The sequence below is a fragment of the Aptenodytes patagonicus genome, chromosome 3 (genome assembly GCF_965638725.1).
Source record: "Aptenodytes patagonicus chromosome 3, bAptPat1.pri.cur, whole genome shotgun sequence".
Taxonomy (NCBI): Eukaryota; Metazoa; Chordata; class Aves; order Sphenisciformes; family Spheniscidae; genus Aptenodytes; species Aptenodytes patagonicus.
This window is the reverse complement of record NC_134951.1, coordinates 81,566,306-81,591,671: the sequence shown is the minus strand read 5'-3', so window position 1 is coordinate 81,591,671 and position 25,366 is coordinate 81,566,306. Positions and strand designations below refer to the sequence as shown.

The window sequence follows — 25,366 nt, the reverse complement described above, 5'->3', positions numbered from 1 at the left end:
AAACATAATAATTGTCGCCTCTTGCACTGGAATCGTTTTAACTGAAAATAAACAGGAGGAACTAAATGTGTAAGTAAATTATGTAAATGTGTAAGTAAATAATTTCTTCACTCTCACTCTTATTCTAAGGAAATTAGGTTTGTTTGTAATTCTGCTGTCTGTCCCTCTTTCTGCCCCCACTTTTGAGCACACCTGCCAGTTTCATCTCAAGGTTCTGAAAAGGTTTGTGAAAATTGGTATCTAGGAACAGGCGTGTGAGTCAGGCACAAATTTGAAGGACAGATTTCAGTGCAAGTTCAAGTTGCCTTGTCTTTTTTTTTTTTAATGTCACTTTGAGGGCATGTTCAGTATGGGCACTGCGAGGAACCAGCAAGTGAGACCTTTTGCCCAGCTCTTGGTATAGAATTTATGGATAACAGCCAGGAAATGGAAATTCAACAGTAAGGGCAGGGAAGTCACAGAGGATATGGAACAACTATTTTTGTTATTCCTGCTGTATTTTATTTTTAATGTAATTAAAGTTGCTGTGGACTGATCACCTTGGTATATCTAAGTGCACCAGGTCCTGGGAGCATGATGCATATTCATCATTCAGTTCATCGCAGATCCAGAAAGACAGGAGCAGTGAAGAGCTGAAGACAGAAATATTTATAGTAGATCAAGATGACCAAGATGTGGACAAGCACATTGTCTGGATTTATTTGTTTTATTGTGGAGGAGGACCTGAAAGGCAGGAAATATTCCAGCATTGGTAAGTAGACATAGTAAAAATTAAAGTTTTAGAAATGGGAAGGATATTGCTGCTAACAGCAATGGAGAAAAGGAGATAACATAAAAGGAAAAATACAAGCTGTTCGGTAACAACTGCAAAGTTTAGCATTAGGCAAATAGTAATCCTTCCAGGGCAGCAGATCAAAAGTGTTATTAGATGTGTAGGGCTAAACTGAGGGAGATCAGTTTGGTATTGAGATGTAGATTTGCGAGCCATTTACCTAAAGGTAATAGTTATATCAGTGTGAAGAGAGGAGGCTCCCTGAGGATAAGATACAGAAGATGAGACCCAGGATAGAGCTTTGAAGAGCTCTCGCAGACAGGAGACAAGAGACAGAGGAGAATGAAGAGCCATTAGAGGGGGGCGAGAAATCCATATATGTGCTGGGCTGCAATGTAACAGGGAGTGAGCTTTGTTCGAACTGGGGGGGCATCAGAAGTGCCCATGGCTTGCTCCATGCAGCCTAGATCAGACTTACCGGTGTTTGAGCTTGCCTGTTAAAAATAAATCAGATGTCTCTACCTTACAGTATAGACATAACTTCAAAACTGGGGGCCAAAGCCAAAGTCAGCTTTAAAGGAGAAAAAGGGTGACAAGGAAGGGTGGGAGTCAGGAAGGAGAAATATAGCGCAGGCTGTGACAGAGCTGAAGAGGGGACAAAACTGAGTGAGATGCATGTGGTGTTCAGCACAGCTGATCCACAGAGGTGAAAAGGAAGAAGCCAGGATGAGTCAAGGAAGAGGTGTTGATTGTCAGCAGGGATATTAGGCTTCAGAGTGAAGAGGCAGAAGTTCAAATACCAAGGAAGGCCTGGGACCTGGGGGTTTTTTTTGTGTGTGTGTCTGGTGGCTACTATAGTGTGTTTGAATGTTAGTAGGTGAAGACTACGGCTCCCCTCTCTTCCCTCCCACTCCTGTTTCTAATCACAACAAAATAAAACCCCAAACTTCTCCACTTCATGCTTCAGGCAGCCTTCCTTTCCCACTTTACATGTGTCCAGTGCCTCTTGTCCTGAAAAAGCCTCTGGCTTTTCCTCCTCTCAGGCATCACTGAAATGCACTTGCCTTAGGAGGAGGAGGCAGTTTGTGGACGGTGGGGTCTGGCCCCTCTGTACAGGGACAGGAGGAGAGGCTGCCCCTCTTGATGTGGAATAGCTTTTGAGGAACTGCATTTTCTGACCAGCCTTGCCATCCCCACCCAAATACTCTTTCACTTTTTGGTATAGAAATTTCAAAACAGCAGCCACTGACAGCCAAGAAATTGTCATCAGTTGTATAAACAAGCTTCCTTCCCTTTCCAGTCCGTCTTCCACGCGCACCTGTAATTCCCAAACCAGAGCCTCCTGAACACCAGCCACTCCTATTTTAACAGCAGCCAAGATTAACATGAAATTCTGTTATCTGAAGCTGTATGTATTGATACTCGATTCAGTCTAAGGTTACTGTTAACCTTAGCAGCAAATGGAGTTAGATGTGCAGCAGCAGATGCCAGAGAATCTGCATAAAAATCAGGTATGGTGCATAATTTCTGGGAAAGCGAAGCAGGAGTGGAGAACGGGAGAACTGTGCCAGTTCATTTTTAGGAGCATAAGTAGGGAAGGCTGGTCTTCATGCTTTCAGCAACCTCACAGTGAAAAAGCAAACCATAGCGTCACTTCTTTCTTAGAAAATCTGGGGTTATTCAGCCATGTAGTTTACAAATAGTAACTGCTGAGGTCACGTGCCAGCGTGGCCAGGGAGTTTCATATTTGATCTCGCAGTCATCTGTGGTGTGTTCTTGAAGCTGTGTCACTGGGACAGGTACTTGCCTGTGGGAATTGGAAGTGCTCTCCAGGAACTGTGATGCCTTGTGCTGCCAAGTCCTCGATCGGTGTGAACTCTCACTGTTTTCTTCATCGATGTGGCTGCTGGGGGAGCAGGTCCTGCTTCAGCTGTGCCAGAGAACAAATCCTAATTTATTTTCAAATGCGCTTAGAATGTAACATGTGAACAGGGGCGTTTTACTGTTTGTGTATATATTGGTCATTACCAAATCTCTTATTAAGTCCAGTATATAAAATGTGTCATTTATGTTGTATGTAGTTCCATATAGCTTATTAGTATTACTGTCATATACAGAGAGTTAGACATAGAGCAATATATAGTTTGATCTGTAAAAGGGTCGCAGGTGTGTTTGGCTGAGGCTATACATCGCAGACCTGTTTTCTATCACCTTGCTCTTGTGTTGTCATTTATATCAGTGCAAGTAGGTGTAAACTGCTGCTAATTCAGGGAGGTGGCAATGACTGCCCAAGGTGCAGAGACAAGAGAATCAGACTTTGTATCTGTAATACCCAGTATTGCACTGCAAAATATGTTCCCTGTCAATTTCTCTTCCAGAGCACTTTTCAAACAAATAGCTACATCTTGTGGTGGTTTTTTTGTGGTTGGTTGGTTGGTTGGCTTGTTTTTTTTTTTTTTTCCCCACAGAAGAGCATACAGAGTCGCTTTATCCAAACTGTTTTTTGAGAATCTCAGTAATAGTGCTGAAATCAAATGTAAAAGCAGCACTTAAAGGAACAGTTATAGAAGTTATTTGTTGCTAAGTTTTTTTTTTTTAATTCCTCCTTAGAAGGATCCTCAGTTTTGTCTGACATATGGACCTAAGACCCACCCATTCCATTGTGAAAGTATCCCTAATGATGTGCTAGTTCTCAAGGATGTATCAGAGTGCTGCAGCTAACACCCGATAACACTGCTCACTCCAGTGCTGGCACACTTTGCCTGCTGAGTGCAAAATCTCTCCTGAAACAGATCTGAAGCAAGAAGTGGGGATCTGCATTGCCTTACAGGACCATGCAGCAAGCAGCATAAAAATCAATTCTCACTCATACTCTTCTTTTTCAGGAGACTAGACAGAATGCCTGATCCTTTCCCTCTTTGGATGTCTTCTTTTTCCCCCCGTTTCCTGCATGCAGGAAATGCAAGTGTTACTTGTCTTACAAGCACTTAGCAATTTTCTTTTTTTAGAGCATAATAGTTATGCATCGTGGCAAGATTTTGCTTTTTATTTTTTTCACAGGACTGAAATTAAAGCAGAGCTCCTATGTTTAATACATTAGCAAAGACTTAGGGGAGTAATAATGAATATCTTTGCTCTGAGACTGACCCTTCCTTAACTTTTGTCAAAACAAACATGCCCAGTTAAAGCAATGAATGTCTCAGAGTTAAGGCCAAGTGTGCATCTGACAGAGAATGATGGGATGCACACACTTGTGGAGGTTGCTGGAAATAACTCCTCTTCCTTGCTGTAGCTCGTTTGCAGGCTGTGCGGGGTTTCTGCAGGAAGAGCGCTACGATGATTTTGTTGTTTATAAAGTAGAATATACAGCTAACCTCTGGCACTGGGTCTGGGAGTCTGGTCCGCTGCCTTCTCTCTTTGCTCAGCTGGCCTCCTGCCTCACCTGCCTGCTGTAACTGGGATGTTTGCAGTTACTTTCCCTCTCAGTAGCAGCTTGTGTTGTACTGTATGGTCAGAAAGACACAGACAAGATTGTTTGTAGGTTTCCTTAATTAGACCAGCTGGAAAAAGGAGATAGTCTCTGAGGCACGCAAACTCTTCTCCCGGCTAAGACTAACAATCTTGGTGTTTGAAGAACGCTAACCAAACTTCAAAGGGTGTTTTCCCCCTGATGTCTCTTCATCTAATCCTGTCTTTTTTCATTATGTTTTAAGGCCAGGAGGGCTTAACTAATTATTGACCCTGTCTCCTGTTCAAGGGTCCATTATATTTCCCCCAGCTGTCACATAGACAGGCCAGTGACTTGTGTTTGGCCAAAGCAGGTAGTCCAGAGAGGCATTTGGTTTTGGTAATGACTTCAGCCATTACTAGTTGTAAGTGCTCTTGGTAAAGTACTCAAGTGAAGCAGAGTGCCTCTGTTAAAGTGACTGGATCAAATCTTCTGCTATGTGCACTTAAAAGCATTGAAAAGATAGTGGTTGCAAGGGACCTCTGGAGGTTTCTCATCCAACTTCTGCCCCAACTTCAAATCTAGATGTTGTGGTTTAACCTCAGTCGGCAACTGAGTACCACACAGCCACTCGCCCACTCCTCCCCCCCCGCCACCCCTGGTGGCATGGGGGAGAGAATTGGAAGAGTAGAAGTGAGAAAAACTCGTGGGTTGAGGTAAAAACAGTTTAATAATTGAAATAAAATAATAACAACAACAATAATAATAATGTAGTAATAATAATAATACACAAAGCAAGTGATGCACAGTACAATTGCTCACCACCCGCCAACCGATGCCCAGCCAGTCCCCGAGCAGCGGCCCCCCCGGCCAGCTTTCCCCAGTTTATGTACTGAGCATGACGTCACATGGTATGGAATGTCCCTTTGGTCAGTTTGGCTGTGCCCCCTCCCAGCTTCTTGTGCACCTCCAGCCTTCTCAGTCAGTAGAGCATGGGAAACTAAAAAGTCCTTGGCTAGTGTAAGCATTACCTAGCAACAACTAAAACATCGGTGTGTTATCAACATTGTTCTTGTCCTAAATCCAAAACACAGCACTGTACCAGCTACTAGGAAGGACATTAATTCTATCCCTGCCAAAACCAGGACACTAGATCAGGTTGCTCAGGATCTTTTCTAGTTGAACTTGGCCTGTCTAGACATACCCATTCTGAATCTGCCTGCTGCCAAGTGCAGAATTTCAATTTCAATCAGAATTTCACAGGGAAGTTTTAAATCAGGTCCATTACAAAATCAAAGTGTATTGCATCCACACAGTTGTTATTGCCAACCTAACTTGTCAAATAGTGAAAAAATACTGCATTCATTATGTTTTTATTCAGTAAATCATTGTAATAAATTCTTTCATTTAAGGGTTTGTAAATTGTTCGAGGCATTGACACAAACTTTTGCATGAAACTTGCCATCAACTGATCCAAATCAAACCTACCTTGTGGCTGAGGCTTCCTTTGCTGCCTCAGTCGTGAAGCTTTGCACCTCTGGCTCATGCCTAGAAGTGAAAATGTGCAAATACCTTACTCTTATGCTGCTTCCACCGAGCCAGATCCAGGCATTCCTGGAACACCAGTGCAGTGCTCCTCGTATGCCGCTCCTGAGAGCTGCAGGTAGCAGCCACTTGATCAATGGTGATTTGAGGCAGATGGAGGAAGCTGTGGGAACAGTGAACCAATGCAATTGCACTACTGTAAGTCTCATGGAAGTATAATAACCACCTGGAGTAAAATCACTGTGTTTAAAGTTTTACCAGAACAGCCTTTGTGCAAAGATTAACAGGGTCCTCTCCTTTTCCTACTGAAAGAGGGGTAAGGTGGCCTGAACAAGGCTTTAAATCTCTGTTTCCAAGCCCTAGTGTTTCAATTCTTGGTCTCTGAGCCAGATCTTGTATCTTCATGTATACCTGCCTTTTATGAAAGATCTCAGAAAGAACCGCTCTAATTTCCTAGCCAGTAAGGAAAAAAAAAAATCATTTCAAGAGTTTTGAGGTTTTGCTGTTGTTAACAGTCAGCTTACCACAGATGCTGTAAGCGATGGTGGTGCTACAGCTAAGCTGATATAATAGTCCTGCTCCCCTCCCCTTCCTGTCCTTGGTCTCCTGCTAGTGTTTGACACCAAAGTGAGCCAGTTCACAGAGCTCAAACAAAAAGAAAAAAATATTCCTTTTTTTTTTTTTTTTGAGTGTTTCTTTGTTCTTTCTACTGATTTGCCTCCCTTAATTGTGAACTAGGCCAGGACTGTAGTTTCACTATAATTTTGGATTGATTGTGTAAATCAATTTTCTGCTGTGTAAAGCGAAGATGTCGCCCCCAGCTCTCCCCTGCTTGTACTCCTGCTGGAACTCACGCCACCCATGTTGGGAGGCAGACCTTGGTGCTGACCTGGAGGAAAATCATCTCCCCACTCCGCTCCCTAGTTTTTCTTCAGGTTAGTTTTGAGCTGGTTTCCTGATATGGCTTACTACGTAGCTGTACAAATACTAGAAAGAGGGTACAGGACCTCCTTTAGCCGGCAACTTCCACTTGTTTTGGCTGAGAGAGAGCGTGGAAAGGCTACTTAAGCTATGCCCATGTAAAACTGGACCCATTTCGCTTACACTAGAGCATTTACTCTCTACTTCCACTGAAGGTAAATGAGAGCAGAATACAATGGAAATCAAATATGTAGGCTAAAAAGAAAGTGAAGTATGGAAAAAACAGAATGTGGTCCTGTTCAGAAGTCTTCTTTTCTTTCAGAGAAATGGAGATTGACTTGAATAAGGAAAATATAATCTCTAAAGCAGTCCTGCTTGTTATGTTGGTTACTTTTTTCCAGGTGAAGATGCACTTTAGGATAGCACATCAAGGGGCAAATACACCATCATGAGTCCAATATCCCATTTAGAAAATGCATCCTTTGCGTTTTGTTTTCTTTCTTCTGCCCACAGCACCCAGCCAGACTGTGGGGATCAGCACGCTGCCAACATCTGCCTTGCCGTCATAAACACACGAAGGCCCAAAACAGAAACTGAGCAAATATTTCCTAAGGTAAGTGTGAAAATCCCAGCCCTCGCTGGGTCCTTTCAGCTGAATTTCGCTCTATAATTACTAAGCTTGAGTGTATGAAATAAAGGCCATGTTTGTCGGCAGTTTTTTCCAGTGGCCTTACCGGAGTTGCACTTGGTAGCCATTTCTACAGAGTTACTCATAAGTCAGTGGGTGGTTTGGTTACACTTGGCTTCAAAGCACTCGAGAGCTCATTTCATTGCTGTAAAAACTTATCTGAACTAAAAAGGAAAATATTTGTAACTTATCAATCCTGTTGAAGAGGCAGTTATGTTATAACCATCCCTTTTTTTTAATTCTAATTTTAATAACTCTCTGATGTGTCTGTTAAAAATAATAATAAAAAAAAAATCTTACCAAGTCATTCAAGGCATATTTTTTGGTTTTAATCATACTTTATTCATACGTTCATAAGGTGCAAGAGGAGTAGTCCAGCCTTGCACAACATGAGGCTAATGTATCACTTGAGTTGTGAAGGTCTTGCCTGTGCTTTGCACATAGGAAGGGATTTCAAGCAATGACTACACTGTTCCCTCTCCTCCATGCTTTCCAATGAAATTCCCCATTCTAACGCTCTCAATAAAAAATATATATCACTAGTTCTAAATGTTATGCAAATACTGGTTTTAAACAAGCGTGGCTGTCCTCCTTCTTCCTTGCTGCTGAGGATGAAACAGTACATTTTAAAATTGTATTTTTCCCTCCAGTTAGTAGATTCTGAGAGAACTTTGTCTGAATGTCATCTCTTTGTTGCACTGGACCATTGTTCAGGCCTACATTTAGTCCCACCTTGATAATACAATGACGTTTAGCCCTCCCCCTCTTCCAGGACAGATACTTCCATTCTTCAGAGCATAAGAGCTAAAATAATTTCTTGGCCTATTGCTTGAGTTGTGCCATTCCCGTGGGAGGACGTCTCACTGGATCCCCATCTTTTCTTATCTTCAAAGCTCCTTAAAGCTTTTCTTCTCCATTGCAGTACCTCATATTGCCTTGCTTTTCTAATATCCTCAGCTATTGTCGTCTTCTCCACCGCTGCCTGTATGTTGCTGCCTAAGCATTGCACAAGTTCTCTGGGCTCATCCGGAGTGCCCAGATTATGGTCATCCTAATAGCCCACCACACTGTCCCGACTGGAGTGGGTCTTGAAGCCCTGTATAAGTTCTTTCTTTCCCTTCACTGATTTTTTTTTCTGTGTGTCCATCTCTTGACCAACTTGAGAAGTACAGCTCCTTCTTGAACATTAAAAACAATTATTGCTACATAGAAACTCCTATAAACAAACCATAGATGCTACTCATAGAAGCAGGTGGCTAACTTTATTCAGGAGCAGAAAAGAAAATAGAATCTTAAGACAGTGTTTTAAATTTCAGCTCTAGCTGGAAGTGGTAAAGCCTTCCAAAATGCCTTCTAATTCTTTACCGAAAAACACTGCTTCCCCCCTTCCCCACCATGATCTTGTTCTATCATCTGAAATACTGTATGTGCTCAGAAATTGTGTCTCTGCTCCATTCAGCACCGTAAAAAAATTATATGAATGAGAGCTATGGGGCAGCACTGAGGTATGCCAGCTTGAAAAAATGGTCAGTATCAGGACTTCAGAATTAAGGAGCAGACTGTTCTGCTGTTTTGGTTTTTGGGGGTTTTTTTGTGTGGTTTTTTGTTTGTTTGTTTGTTTTTTAATTTACATGGTTTCCCTCCCATCGCTTTGACATCTATCTATACCATACCTGAAGGATCTTTATGCTCCAACTTACAGTAGAAAATGCCTCAAAAAAACCCTTCCCGTTGCAACAGAGAAAAGTTTGGTTTTTATCTAGGAGAAAAATCAACAGCATTAATTATTGCTTTAAAACACAATGATCTTCTGAGTCTGAAAGTTGTTTGCTTGATGTATAGAGACTGTTGTTGACAACAGCAATAAAAAGAAAAACTTAGCTGGTTAATTTGTTTCTTACTAACATGGTGCTTTACTATTTGCCTTTCAAGATTCTTAGATGAAACATTTTTCAAACATCAGCTCGTTAAGCCTTTGGACATCCAGTTGGGTGGATAGTCCCTGAAATGTGGTCATATCTGGTGGTGTATTTGCACCCAGTGCATCGTGAAATGCACTCTAGAGCTTGGGTCATTATTTGGGATAACAAGGCGAATTTAAGGAAGCTGATGAAATTATCTGAGCTGGGCTAACGTAACAGCTAAAAATCAACTCTTCGGAACAGCATTGGGGGAATTGCAGCACAAAGAGGACCCTGGTTTTTACAGATTTTCTTCATTCATCTCTCCAGGACAGTAACGCTTTTTCTCACTGTGCCTGGGAGTCCTTGTTCCCTTTGATCACCATCTCACGGTCTTGCAGTTTCACTTCTCACTCCAGCCACTCCCTCGGAATTCCTCCCACCTTCCTCTCGCTTGCCAGATCAGACAAGGTTTAGCCCTTGTCATATTAACATGGATTTATCGAGTTTTAATGTTCTTTAGCATTTCTTCGATTAGAATTGACTGAAAAAGAGAGAAATGAAGAAATGGGAAATATTTATATGGTTGAACTCCACTAGTTTTCACAATGTGTTTTATTGGGTTTAAATTTCACACACTTTCAGCATTTTGATAGGTTTGAAATTGTTACAGTTTGAAAACAGTATTTCAGTTTAAAAATAAAAGCACATAGACTTGGCTATAGCTTATACTTGTTTCAGTTCTTATAAGCTGGTCAATCAGAATTCAAGAAAAATTGCCTGAATATTTTTAATTGAAAAAGTTTGCAAACAAGTTCAGGAAAATCAAGGTGTACTAGAAACTTCTTATTCTCTGAGGAAGCTAGCAGGGTTATAAGAAGCAGGATACCCCTGCTAGCCTGGTTCTCCATCCAGGTTCAAATAGGAGATTTAACCTTGCACTGCATTGTGTTGTGCCTCATCCAGCCTTAGGGTTGAAGCCTTTGATTTCAAACTAAGAGGGACCATGTCATAATAACATAACTGATTAAATGTTGGACAAATAAGCTGGTAGAAATCAGCGTTTGATATCACAAAGGTGCTTGTTTAAATCAAAATACATCCCACAAGTACACTGATACAGAGCAGAGATGGCAACAGTGGTCTGCAAAAACTAGTTTGCCAGTGTGCGACGTTGATAACCATTACATGTTTTAAGTAGCCTATAGGATTTAGTAAAGCAGGGGATGCCCTGCTGCGGTACGTGTCACTTGCAGCATACAAGTCATCTCAGTGTAGCATGTGGCTGGGAGCTGCAGTTGCCACTGCCCCAGCTGTGCTGGGGAGGGCAGAGCTGAAGCTGGCAGAGAAAACCCCGTAGCGCAGTCCCGGTAGGGTGCTCAGCAGCTGAACCCAGACAGAGTCCTTAATTGCCCGTGGAGAACAGGTGAGCATGCCTGGAGGCGAGATGCTTACTTCTTGAGGCTTATAGCTGGCTTTACCAAATTGTATTTGAGGCATTTCAAAAGGGGCGGTAATGCAGCAAAAATGAGGATGCTGCTCGTGACACTCACTGTTGCTGGCAGTATCCATGAAAAAAGAAGCTTGGGAATCTTGGAATGAAGAATCCTACAGAAGTCTAGAGAAAGGCAGAACCTAAAAATCAGTCTGAGATAAATCTATCGCCTCACTTATTTTGATATTTGAGCACCTCACAACCCTTAAGATTGTTTCCTTGTTTCATTGCAACCCCTCATTGTGAGATGAGGGTTGTGCTGCCATCACCACCAGAGAAAGGAGTTGTGGTGCAAAAAGACTGTACAGCATGCATGTGGCCATTGAAGAGTCCCGTGGCAGAGCCAATAATTTACCATAGTGTTCTGCAACACCCACCTGCCATGCGCAGTCTCCCTCAGCTTTTCAGCTTCTAACATGCTTTTTTTTTAAATTTATTTTCTTGTGAGAGCACAGAAGACTGACTCACCACCCTCCAGAGCTGCAAGGTCAGAGGTTCTTTCTTGAAAAGCTGATGGCAGAGTAGTTTTTCATTAACTATATAACATATGGTTGGCAAGACATTTTTGGGCATCACAAACATAATGAGACACGCCAGTTCATGTAATTTAGGTGGCTTCTGGGTGCAGCGGAAAGGCTATTGAGATTTGTTTAGTTTAAAAGAAGATTTTGTTTCTTGGGCTTTGCGGTTAAAATGTATCTGCTAACACAGATGGGGAGGTTATTACAGACTGCTGCAGGAGGGATAGCTAAAGATTAGTCTGGCGGTCAAGGGAACCAGCAAAAGCAATTATTCATGAACTCACTTTACTCTTCCTTCTGACAGCTGGGAAATAAGTTTCTAGAAAAAATATAGAGAGTTGTTACCTTCTCTATATCTCTCCCTCTATTTCTCTGCTGTACGTGGATACTCTGACAGCTCAGTTCCTGAGTTCGGTTTTTGAGCTTTGATTGCTTTTCTTGGATACAGACCATCTTTGTGGAGCCCTGGGGTGAGCAGTTTGTGTTATATTTCCGTGCTGAAGGTACTGGCACAGTTTCCACAGCAGTCACTGGAAGAGAGGAGAGACAGTGTCTTACGTGTACCGAGCTCCCTTGAAATTCTGTTGTCAGAACTGGACTTAGGAGCAGCATGAAACACGTGCACATCATTCCCTAATGTCCTTAGAAAGGGCACCTGATCCATTTGTTTGTCGGCAAAGCCATGCCATGCCAGTTCTGAGCAAGTTGTAACTGCAGGCATGGAGAAAACCACACCGCGTTCTCCACTGTTGCAGACAACAAAGTCCATTCTGGTTCCCTTAAACTTTCTTAAACTTCCCTTAAACTTCCCTTGGCCTTTCTTAAAGAGATGTCCTGCTATCTCACAACTTCAGATGCCACTCAGTAACACAACCAAATGCTGAAGCGGTAGCAGGAGCATAATGCTCCTGGTTCCAGCTCATTTACGGTTGGCACTGCTTTTCTTCAGGTTTGTGATTGCTCCCAGTCCTAGTTTGAGTTTTTAGGAACTGCTGCATCAGAAATGGTTGTTCAGGGAAATAAAGTATTAGGAAAAAAATACATGAGCAGGTCAAGAGCCTGAAATTCATCTACCGCTGCTTGCCAGAGGGAGCATATCCATCATGTGGATCTAGATGGATATGCAGTTCCAGAACTGAACATGCATCTTTGAGCTTTGGGCAGTGCCCAGCAGCACTGTATCTTTAGGAGTTGTAGCAATAGAAATTGTAACTCTCTTACAGAATTATGTGTAGGCAAATCCCTACTTTGCTAAACGTTTGATGTAAGTAAATGATGTATGGACGAACAGCAGAGATGACAGTGCAGCCGGCACTTTTCTGCCTCAGTAGCTCCTCTTAACCTCCCATCCCTTCACAATTTGTTCCACACTAGCTGCTTCTCTCAGTCCTTATCTGCTCACCCTTTGTTAGCACCAAAATACTGCCCAGCTTTAAATCACTGATGCAAAGGGCCAGGGTTAAAATATAGATGCCTAAAGATTGGGGTGCTAGGGGATCTAGGACCTAGAGGTTGCAGAAGTGCTAGCGTCCCACGACTAACCACGGGCTTGAGGATGGAATTTAAAGCCCAAATGCAACTGTTCAGGCTCTATCTCCTAGTGGAGACAGGGACAGTAGTTGAAGTTGGGTGCTAAATATTTTGTGAAATCTGGGCCATGCCTCAGTGTTTGGATGATCTGCAAATTTAAGTCCCACTGATTCTGAGTGGCAGAGAATATCATGTGTTACTTGTGTGTTCTGGAAAATTATTCCTGTAGGCCATTAGTTTCAGGTACCCATTGCTAATAATCTTGAGCTGGAGTTGTTTAAACTTGTTCTTTGGGCACAGTTCAGACCACGGCTTGAGCAATGTTTAAAATAAAGCAGACTTCTAAGTGATTTTTATAAGTTAAGAGTTTTAGATATTGGTTACTACGTTGTTCAGTTATTTTGAGAAGAATAGTGAATTGTTGTGCTTTTTTCTGTTTTTTTTCAGCAGTTGGTCCCCTCTGCCTTCATTGCCCAAATGTAAATGGGTGCAGAAATTCCAAATTAAAGCTTATGACATAAATGAACCGCTAATGATTTGATTTTTGTTTTCCTCTGTTAAGTCCACATAATGGGAGCTGGCTGCTTATCATTGAGTAAGATCATTGAATGATTTAATGGGCGGTTAAATGAAAAGTAAGAGTTTTCATACTGGTGTGATGCAAATCCTGTGTCCAATTAAAGCCTCAAAGCATTTTTTAAAAGCTGTATAAAAGGTGAATCATTTCTGTAAACAGCCCTTAAAGTGAAAACCCAACACCTTTGCTGTGGGAGAAGTAATACGATCTCGAATACCTTCGCAAACAAAGAGTCACTTGCCTTCTGCGAGCTGCTCTCTTTTTTCAGCAGCTCAGCATGGGGTGCCAGAAAAATCATTAACGGGCCCATCTTGCACTTCTGGCTTTTCCACACCTGCGTACCACGATCCCTGCTGTAACTTTATGGACCGTGAGGAGGCAGGTTTGACGCCATGAAACACAGGCTCAGCTAACAGCTGCAGGATGGGCAGAAAGCCAGACAGTAAAATGTAAAGAGGAGGAAGGAGAGGGATCACCTTTGAAGTTTACAAAAAAAGCATGACTTTGACCACTTCCTTTTTTAATTAGCTGTCTCAGGTACATTGAGCCACCAGTTTGAATGGAAACTGGTGGGGGTTTGTTGGAAATGCTGAAGGCAATACTGTAAAGGTTTCATCTGTGTGTGACTTATTTTTTTAACCTAATTTTTTTGTTGTTGTTGTTTTGAGTTTTGTTTTGTTTTTTTGTTTTGGGGGTTTTTTTGTTAAGTTTAACATCCTAGCACAATGTCAGGGAAAAGAGCTTATTCCATTTGGGAACGCCTGAACTACAGCTAAAATCTCTACCTTGCAAGTGTGAAAAACAACATTAATGCAGTGTTGAAAGTTAGGATTTTGATCACACTCTAGCCAGGAAATTCACGATTACCATTCCCATAGCAACCAGAACACACCTCTGGGGTACACGGGTAGAATTTTTTTATAAATGTATATCGTGTTAACTTTTGGTCAATATCCACGGTAGCACCAGGAGGTTGCTTTTAACTTGCTTTACTATAGCTGAAAGCCGAATTTGAGGGATCTTGTAGAGGAATTGCAGTCTCTGCAGGAACCAAACTTTCCTGTGTCCTCAAGAGGCCAGAAGTTCATTTTGGACCAGTATGTTCTTTGTACTTTCTATGCACGTTAAAGTGTGTTCAGGGAAATGGATAAGGAGAAAATACAAACCGTAGTTGTCATCCATGTCGGAACGACACGCATTTAGCTTACGAGACTGTAAATCAAAAGCACATTGATATTAAAAGTCTATGTTAGGGTCAGATTCTTATACATGGGAGTGTTTTTTCTCAGATGTCCTTTTTGACTGAAAAGCTTTACACTTAAACATGCTTTAAGGATAAGGAAATCTATTTGTGCCCATATAAGGATGTACAATTTTTGATATTAAAACAAGTATTTCTTGTAGGGGGGATTCAAATTACTTGCATATTCTTGCCTATGCAATGATAGTGATACTTCACAGTAGGTGTTAAGCGACCTAAACACTCAAACCATTTTCCATTTCTCCTGCTGCAAATTTGGCAAAGGCATTCTCCAGATGGAAGACTGTAACTGGAAAGAAAAAAGGAAACCAAACATATTTTGAAGTCCTACAGATCCTCTAAGAAAGCAGATGCAAAATATGCCCTAACTTATAATTTTAATTATAAATATAACACTAATAAGTCAGAACTGAATGAGCTATCTACCAGGCTTAGAATTTCTGGGAGGCAATTAAAGGATAATACAGTTAAGTCCTGAATACATTCAGTGGGTATTGCTCAAGCCTGGGAAAATTCATTTGGGAATTTATTAGAGATGCAAAAAATCCTTCAGACTGGAGGGGAAGAAAAAAATCAACAAAATTATCTACTGTCCTGCTGTAAAGTACAGAGTGCTCTCACAGTAAAGTCCAAGGGTGCAATATCAATGACATAAAACTTCATTGTGATTTGTAACTGCAGTAGGCCTGAGTCTGTTCTCTGCTTGAGAGAAAAAAAGAAGTACCGTGGGATATTGGTATAAATCCACTGAATCCAGGTAAAAATGTTTCAGCTTTATACAGGAGTTGAATCTGGTCCAGCGTGCCAGTGTGTTTTAAAAGCTTCAGAAAAGGGCAAAAGGGGGCACCAAACTGTGTATCGTGTTATACACAGCTGGTTCATATAATTTAAAAAATATTTTGGAGTCATTCTTTTCATGTGATGTTTTTCATACAATATTTTTAAACAGAAAATTAAAAAGAATGTTTTAACTCATGCTTATAAACTGTAGTTGAAATACATAATTTTATACATCATAGGTAAAGAAAAACATTTTTGTAAATTAGTTTAAGCTATTATTTTATTTTTACAGAATCTTTTTTTAATACTCTAGTATAATAAATCTGCCTGTCATTCCTTGGTGTTTGTTTTTTTGTCTTTGGACATACGAATTAACAGAAAAGCATACAAGAGAGCATGCAGGCAGATGGTTCCCTCTAGGTGATACATCTCACAATATAGGAGTGTTAATTTTATTTTTTAAGATCAGGTGCTGTTGATAGACTTCATGGTGTTTTCAGAAGTCATTTCTATAGACTAATGGCCTTAAAAAAGCCTATCTAGTGTTTACGAGTTGTTGCATTCTTTACTTAGTTAAGCATAAGACAAAAATTGTTTCCTGTTATCATATTACAATAAAATATTATGAAACTTAACCTTCTTCCTGCAACTTAAGACCATTCCTTTCTGCATTTTTCCCCAAGGAATAACTAAATAAAGAGAAAAAACTCTGTAATTTCCTTTCCACAGGTTTGCAGACCGTAGTGTCTTCAGTTTTTTCTTTTTAAGCTAACACCATTTTAATTGATTGCATTTTCTAGACCTCTGTTCATCTTCATTGTTCTCTTCAACTGTTCTGTGTCCCTCTTGAGGCACCTCACACACACCTGGACGCAGTACTTCCCTTGAAGCTGCGATGCAGCATATAATGGAATGATTCTGTTTTGTGATTGCCAGGCTGGACTTAGACTTATAGCTCCTCTTGCAGTGTTTGGGTTTGCTAAGCTTGCAATCCTCTCTAGCCTCTCAGCTTTCATTTCTGTAGAGCTCACTCTCTAACCAGCTGTTTTGCAGCCTGTCTTCATGTAGTGGATTATTCTTGCCTGTGTGCACTGTCTTGCATGTGTCTGTGCTGGGTAGCCTACCGCTTCTTCAGACCACACTTTCAATTTGTCAAAATCACTTTATATTCTAAGCCCAAGCTTCCTGGTAGTCTCTTCCACTTGGTGTCGTCCACAGGTTTAATAAATGCATCCACTACTCTGTCATCCAGGTCACTGCATGATGTATTATGGACTCTAAGATTAATACAGGAGGAATATAAATATATTTTGTCAAAAGGATTAAAGCTGTGTCTAGTGGTTCTAACAGTGGTCCTCAGAATACTAAATCAGGAGCTGCAGTGGTGAAGTGTATGGATGTACAAGGACTTACGGGCTAGAAAAAAAGGAGTTGGGAAGTAATAGGATAAAAAGCAACAAGATCCATCTTCCTGTAGAAATACAGCCCCGTTTCCTAATAATGTAGCAGACGTTGAACTGGAGATAAGAGAAATAATTCTTCTGTTGAGGCTAGGCTCGCTTTTCCCATATGTCTTTGTTCCAGGTGGTTTATGAATGTCACCAGAGTAGAAGTCTAACCCCGCCATAGTTCTCCTTTTCACACTGCATTAGAGATCGGATGATGGCTGTGCTGCCTCACCAGCTGACTGCCTTTTTTGTACTGACACAAAGGAGAATCTCTGTAAGCCACTCCCAGGTGAACCATAACTGAAGTCGTGACTCATTTTCTGCTCTCAGGAACGTAGAACTGAGTTCTGTGATGTCTGGATCAGAGAGATTACTTCTCATAAGGGGCCCCAGAAATACATTTATTATTCTTTTGGTACCTTGCAGCCCTAGCAACATGGGGTCGCTAAGTCCCACAAGTTAAGGGGAGCAGGTTGTATTGGGTTTGGGGACTGTCCAGGAATTCCAGCGACTGGTGGAGATACGGCGGGGGTGGGGGTGGGGGGGAATAAAAGGCATTTTCCTTCACATCAGCACTGAATGAGTGCTGTAGCAGACTGTAAACCACCATGCTGTTTCTCAATGTGATGCTTTGAATGAGCCTTCACGTGGGATTTTCTTCTTTTTAAAATTTGAACTGTTGTCAGATTCTTTCTCAAGGTAAGAACGGTGAAGTCTCATTGGAAGAAGGTGGAGTGTTGCACACTGAAACACAGTTGGCAGTCTGCAATCCCTGTTTGTCCCGTTGGGCTCACTTTTTGCTATTTCTGTTTTATGCTAAACCTGAATGTTGGATTATGTCCCACAGTTGCAGCTTTCTGGGCCCTCTGAATTGCAGAAAAGACTTGAAGAGCTGCTCCAAACTGGAGAGGAGGCGAGTTGTCCCAGCAAATCTTCACAGCATCTCTCTGCTACCCATGCTTTCTCCTCATTCCCTCACCCCCCCGCTCCGACAAAAACAAGGTTTATTTGAACTCTTGTAATTATATCTGTCTGGGAGAACAACCGAGGTGTCAAAGTATCAAAGTGAAATTCAGAAAAGTCAAGAGCAAGTAGAGACTTGAAGGGGCAAAAGGGAAGTAGGAAAAAAATGCTGGTCTTTATCATGGTAATAGTAATGAAGCCAAGCTGAAAAAGCCCCGACAATGGGCTGAGTTACTGTACTATAAACTGCTTCCTGCCACTGGGCTTCACAAGGCAACTTTACCGAGCTGATTAGGGAACCACGGAGCCACTCGGGTTGTTTCTGGCCCTTGGGAAGCTTGCCAAGCCTTGGGACTTCTGTCATTCGGGCATGTCTGGTTCTGACTCCTGAGAAGTGAAGGAGCAGGAAAGACTAAAGAAGCAAACTGCTTACTGTTTATGGGTGTGGAGCGTTTGGGTGGGCAAAACAACATTGCTGCTGCTGGAGACCCTCGCCACAGGGGGTTGAGTGTCCTCACATACTGGCTGCTTTCTGTGCCAGCTGGGCCCATCAGCTACCTGTAGGAGGTAGCACTCAGGTTTCTCTTGCTGCCCCCTCTCTTCAAGTCTACGAGCTGACGTTGTGCTTGGGAGCTGGGCGTGAGCTCTGATCCAGAAGTGGTCAGCGGAAAATGATTTCTCAGCCCAGGCTCCAGCAGCACAGGAGATTCCCTTTCTGTGAAGCTGCCACGTAAGCTCCCTGCCTCTGTGCATGCATATCCCCACAGGGCATCTAGCCCTTCAGGGATGCAATCGGGCTTCTAATCAATTAGGCAAATTGACTGCAGGGGTAAGCTATTTCCTATTCAGGGCAACAAGCCTGGGTTACGTTAACTCCATGTTTCCCAGGAGCCCTGATCCTCCCCACCTTGGTGTTTTTTCAGATGTTTGAAGGACAAAATTATGAAAAAGCAGAGGAGCTTCTAGTAACAGTGGACATGCTCTGTTACTGCAGAAGGCAAAATAATTTAGCTAAGTGTGGGAGGATTTTGGTGACCCTTTAAAAAAAAGTATTGATTTAGATTCAAAGGTGAAGGGACAAATATTCCAGTAAGCAGATACGGGAGCATTTGCTCTTTAAATCCCAGTCATCCAAAGACACAGTGCACATGAGCAGTCTTACCAAGTTTGCATGATTACTCACAGAACTAGTGCTGTATGTATTTAAATCTGTAGGTGCTACAAGTGGTTATGACATGCAACTTGCCAAACACAACTTTAAAAGTCCTGAGGACAGAAGTACCAGATGAAAGTTAAGTAGCACTTTCCATCTCTGTTGTTCTTCATAGCAGGGATTTATTTTTACCAGGCTCTGCAAGGAGTTCTGCATAAACAAGTCACTGAAACCCCAAAGATTCCACGGAGGGGCAGGCATATTGGAGGGTCAGGGCCATAGGATGTCATGTCTGTTCTTCTTAAACATTATTTTAGATACACCAGCCTATTGGTTCCATAGATTATTTCCAAAGATGACATCAGGCTACACTATTGTGTCTGATTTCATTTGCTATTTCAAGAGTTTTATTCAGTATAACTTCTTGCCTAGTGTTGCATACGGGACAGAAAAGCCAGCCCACACAGTACTATTACCAGTTGCTTTCAGTGCGTGGCTGAGCAGCCCACCAAGCATATGGCCCTGCTCTTGTTTCTGTACAGTTGCGTTAGCCTCACTCTAGTGGAAGACATAATGCTGAAGGTGGTGTATAATGAGTCACCTACACCAGCAATTGATATATTAAAAGTGGATCCTGCATTAAGAATGATTCCTGAAGTCTTCTGAAGCCCAACTCCAGAGCCTTAGCTTACAGTTGGTCCTCAAGTCACTCAAGAATTTTCGAGATCAAATAACTCTCCTTAGAAGTAAAATACCTGGTTGATTTTTTTACCAGATTTGCTTCCTTCAGGAGGCAAGAAAGCTGCTGAATTCATACAGAAAAGCAAAATTAAGAACTTGATGAATTTGCCAGCATACACATGTAAAAATTAAATATTGCTGCAATTAAAAATTGCTAGTCAAAGCCATTAATGACAGTTTATCTATTTGTTGCAAATTACAAGCTGAACATTACATGTATAAGAGTGACACAGTCACACAGTGAAATAATGAAAAGCAGAGAGTGTTAGTGACAAGTTATGTTTGCTTGCTGGACCAGTCAGCAGAATAGGGGAAGTTAAACACTATATATTTTCATATACATAATATAAAAATTGTATTTTATAAGGAATATTAAATCTCTCTAGAGCTATCCCAATATGGTAGAAAACTGCAATTTAACCATAGGTTTTTTACTTTGGATATTTTTTTTGTTATAGTATTTCTGAGTCTAATTCAAGGCTTTATCAAATGAATTAAGTGAATAGGAATTTCAGGAGGTCATTAAATATCGAGTGTTATACAGGATTATAAAGACAATGTTTATCTCCTAGTTGATCCAAATATGAACATTCCTTTAAGTAAGCTCACAGTTTATAATAATGTTTATAATAATGACAGTTTATAATAATCACAGTTTCTAATATTTTTTACCTACAGTCAGAACTCCTAAAAGGAGTAAGAAATATTTCCAACATGAAAGGCGCCTTTTTTACTTGCATCATGTATATCATCTTGCCTTTGTTAATATGGCATCGTCCAGGAGGTCAGTTACTATCATTATATATGAAGATATTTAATTTTAACTTATATGAAGACATTTTCAGGTCTTCTGAGTTTTACCTAAGATAGCAAATAGCTCCACCATTTAACAGATTTCTGTTGAATTTTAGAAGATGTTATTATACTAACGTTCGTTTTACAAGCATTTCTTTTTGTTTCCCCATTTGCTGAAATGATGGCAGGGTTTTATTCACAGTTGTTAAATCAATGAATACCAAAATGATAGAGCAAAAAAAAGTCGCAAACATTAAAAATCATTAAAATAAGATGACTCTACTGCTCCCATGTTAACCATGTGCTCAAAAAAAGAAAGAGACCAGCCAGTAAGTACCTGAAAAGCTGATTAAACTTCATTTCCCCATGTATAACACCAAATTTTGGCAAAGCAAGGTTATAAATTTGCTGTGTTTCATGCTCTGTGTTGCATGAATGAATACATTTCTGTTGGACCAAAAGGCCTTAGAGACAGAGGACCAGATCAACACTCAAAGAAAATCCCAGTTGCATTAAGACCAGATCACCGTATTCCCATTTCAAAGTCCTTTTTCAACTAGCAGAGCAATAAAATAGAAATGTAACGCATCTTGATCTAGGAATGTGAACTGGAGGATCAGAGTGGCAACCTGCATTTGTTGTTGTTAAAAAAAAGTCCTCTCCTCCTGGAACCCCAAGCTTGTTTAGGAAGCTGATGGACCTCCTTACAAACATCTTGCTCAAGATTCTCAGAAACACTTATGAATACAAATGGCTGTCCTGACTGTAATATTGTCTCCTTAAGATGGTGAGCATATATAGTGAACATCAATAGTGTTTTGATGGTCCCTCACGCTTGTTAATGTTTTTCTCAAGGACAAAGTCACAGTGAGGTTCCATCTTAGATAGGAAGCTAAGTTATTTAAAATTTACGCCTTATCCACGTATTCTTCCCTGTGCAAGAAAACCTGTTTCTGTACCTGAGCTCTGATGAAGCACTTGCTTTTATGACAAAAGGCTCTCAGTCCTCCAGAAAAGCAGCAGACCATTTGTAACGTTGAGGGAGAACCATTACAGACGAGGTATGCAGAGGTGCGGTTTTTCGGGGTAGCTCCACAGTTAGATCCCAGGCATGCTGTATTGCATAAGGGACGGTGCTTCAGCAGTAGTGATAATACCTGCTATATATTCAAAGACCGATGAACTTTATTGCTTTCCTCCAAATGCGTTTCTCTATTTGGTGCTACTTGGAGCAGGAGGCTGGAGCAAAACAACCAGTTTGCAGCTGTTGAAAACACGTACAGCAGCCACGATCTGGTTAGTAATCAAATGATCCCAGCTTTCGTCTCTGCTCTGTTTTTTTTAAATGAAGAGCTTGCAAGGCAAAGTAAGGACTAAAGCACCTTTCTAGAGTATTGCTATAGGGGGCGTGTGCGGGTCTAAACTAAAACTAGTTGCTTCACAGTGAAAGCTTGTAGCAGACAGATGGATGGTAGGTACCAGAGGCAGGGAGTTTGCACATGGAAACCTTCGAAACCACTACGAAGTCTGGTATAACTGGCGTAAAGTTGAGTTCAGGACTGAGGTAGCAGAAATCTGGTAATACCGAGTGGTGGTTTGTGAGCAGACAAGGACTGTAGGCTGAATGCCCTCTAGCACTTGTAACTTCTTGTTTTTGTGAGAGCTAAAACTAACCAAAGTTTTTATTTTAAAGATTTTTTGAAAAATTGCGCCGCTGGTAGAGTCAATGGTAAATCTGCCCAGAAGATAGGGCAGACTCCCCCTACCAGGAGGGGCAGGAGTTTGCATCTTCTGTTTTCAACCTCTCCCTGTTCTGCATGAATTTTAATTAAAAGAAATTAAATTAAAAGAAATTGCCTGAAAGCATAAAGTAATACATTTTAAATAGTTCTTGGATGTAAATTTCATATTTTTGTTACCCTACAGGTTAGAAATATTGTATTCTCAAGTATTAACTAAAAAAAAAAAACCAGACTAATTTTTTTCAGATCTTTTAGGCTTTAAAACTGGGTTTTAATATCTACTGATATCTAATATCCACAGATAAGCCTTTCAAGCAAATGATACCAGGATCCTAGGTAGCAGAAAATGAGCTGTGGGTACTATGTGCCTTTGAAAAATGGTAAACTAAAAGTTAAGCTTAGGTTCCTAACAGAACACCAGTTTGCATGTATGAGTCCAGAACTGTAGTAAGACCAGGAGTAAGCTCTTATTTTTATAGTACACCAGAAAAGGGAATGCTGGATATTTACTACTAATAAGATATATGAAAGCCAAAGGGAAAATCTGAGAGTAAAGACCCATTTTGTTTGAAATGAATTTCTGATTTTTTTGATATATGAACAACAGACATTTGACTAAAATAAGAACCATTATTTCAAGCAATAAAATAAAATTAAGTAATAAATAAATAAATAAATATTTCCCTCGTTTAGCTAATATTTTACTGAAAAGTATCAAAACCAGCAAAACCCATGAATGGGTTACGGTAGTCTCAGACTGTGGGACAGTCTTACTGAATTCAGGGATGTATGGCTCTTCTTAAGAAACAAAACCTTTAAACACTGTTCTTTCACAGGCTTCTTTTGCATGATTCCTCCAATTATTTCTTTATACTGTGTACTTAACAAGCAGTGTGTGTAGAGGTATTAACTATAAGTGTTACGCTGGTAGAGGAAACCCACATAAAACAGTAGTTAATTTTGACAGCATTTATCTTACCTATTTTTAAGCACCTACTTTAAATGTTTAACCCTTCTGCCTATCTCGCCTGTCCACCCTCTGTCACTGAGGAGGAATCAGGGCTGGCTAACTCAGAACTGAGTTAGCCATGAATCTCACCCACCATGCTAACTGGCAGGAACATACTTTCTTACTCATTCCAAAATTCAGTCTAAAACTATTATCGAGGCTCAAAGGTGGTGAGTAGTTCTAGTAACTAACAGATGTTATCCAAAGCTTGAGGTAAAGATGCATTCAGTTCTGAGCATGTTGTTGATTTGATGCCTTTTAGCTGTGTGCAGTATTCCGCTGTGAGGGTGCAGAGTTCCTTTTCGTTACTCAAAACAATTTTGTGTTTGTCCTATCCCAAGGTGAATTATTTATTTCCGAGAGAACATAAATCACCAGGTGCCACTGAGAAAGAGATGGAGGAAAACACATTTCCAGTTTTGGCCAGAAAGTAGCAGCAGGGACAGCGCTGCAAGAGATCTTCCAAAGCATGCCAAGTTTTCGATGAATTGACAAATGAAGATAATGGAGTCACAGAAATGTGAGTATATTTTCTCAGCATAATGATTTGAATCAACATATTTCCTAGATCACAGCCATTCTTGCAGGAAGCCCTATCTAAAGTTTATTTCTACAGGAATAATAGTGGTTCCTGTGAGTAAAATGCCTATATTCTCTCATTCTCTGACTGAAAGCAGAAACCTGATTTATAATAAACAATAAGGTCTCCGACGCCTTTTTCCTTTTGTAACTGTGATTCAGAACCAGGCAGTTCTTAAAGTAATCACACATTCAAATACAAGTAGGTGTGAGCTTTCAAATATACTGAAAGTGAATATTCAGAACATCACATCCTGGTGTTTGCTTCTGATGTTAAGAAAAACCTGCTGTGCAAACCAGGATGCATGTTTTGAAAAGTCTATAACTTTGTTATTTTGAAGCCAGATTTCTTCAAACAGACCAAGGCACATATTTACCTTCCAGGGATTTGTGCCATTTGTGCCAACTTTGGTACCCTTAAAAGACTGATTTTGAGTTTCCTTGAATGCCAAAATGCATGCAAATACAATTTTCACAGCTCATTTTTAGATAAATTTGTTTAGGTGTTCTGGAGTAACATTTTACTAATAGTTTAGTTTCAGTTGAGGCGGAGAAGGTTTGATATTGTACTACTAAAGAAGACATGTTCTAAATAAATGAAGAGACAGAAATGAATTTATTATAATAGAAAATTTATATCTAATATAATTATTATGCAAACATAGCACTATGCTGTAGGCATTTAAATTAGATCTATTAAATTAATTGTTTATAGTAAGCCTTTTCAGAGGAGTTTTTGATGTATCTTGCAGTTCAGAGCATCAGAAATCCAGTGCCAGTGCTTTAGCCCCACAAGAAAAAAACCCCGTGCCTCTGACTCTTCAAGAGGTGTCTCTGAAGCATCCGGTGCTGGTATGTTGGTCCTCATTTATTCTACGTCATCATGTTCAGTTCCGTAAGTCTGTTGTACCAAGTTTGGAGGCTTTGTCCAATTTCTGATCAACTGAAGAGAGATTTGGATTTGACTTTGCACTCAAGTCTGAACGCAGCAACACACAGAGACTCCAACTCTACCTGTGTATAGGCATGCACATATTGGTATTAATGCCTTTTCCCTAAAAGATAGTATTAGGAACTTTAAAAATAGAGGTTTTAGGGATCTGTTTAGAATTAGATCTGATGAAAAATGAGAATGCATGAATTTTGAAACACTTTCTCTTTCCTGAACAAAAAAAAGCAAAATATTTTGGTCCCCCCCAAAGAAGAAATCTCAAGACTCAGTCTGGCAATAGGAAAGCTGCGTTTTGACTTGAAAACCCAAACAACTCCCTCAACTAAAACACTGAGGTTCTTGGCTCAGATGGTGTCATTGCAACAAACCGAAATAACACAGAGCGCTCTGGGTCAGCTCAGTGTTAACCTGTATTCTTACTATGTCCTTCTGACTCACAGGGGCTGTAACTCACATGAAGAGAGAAGCACAGACTGCCTCTGCCAGACTCCCACATCAAACCAGCCTCCTGTGCGACACTCACTCATGAAACCTCCGGAGCGTTA

General features: G+C 40.7%; 1 long non-coding RNA gene across 1 annotated transcript; it reads left to right on the top strand.

Moving 5' to 3' along the window:
• Positions 1-685: 685 nt before the first annotated feature.
• On the top strand, positions 686-25,366 carry LOC143159052 (uncharacterized). Its single transcript, XR_012995096.1, has 5 exons — positions 686-751; positions 7,200-7,299; positions 23,632-23,810; positions 24,622-24,721; positions 25,262-25,366. It is a non-coding gene; the product is annotated as an uncharacterized LOC143159052 (long non-coding RNA).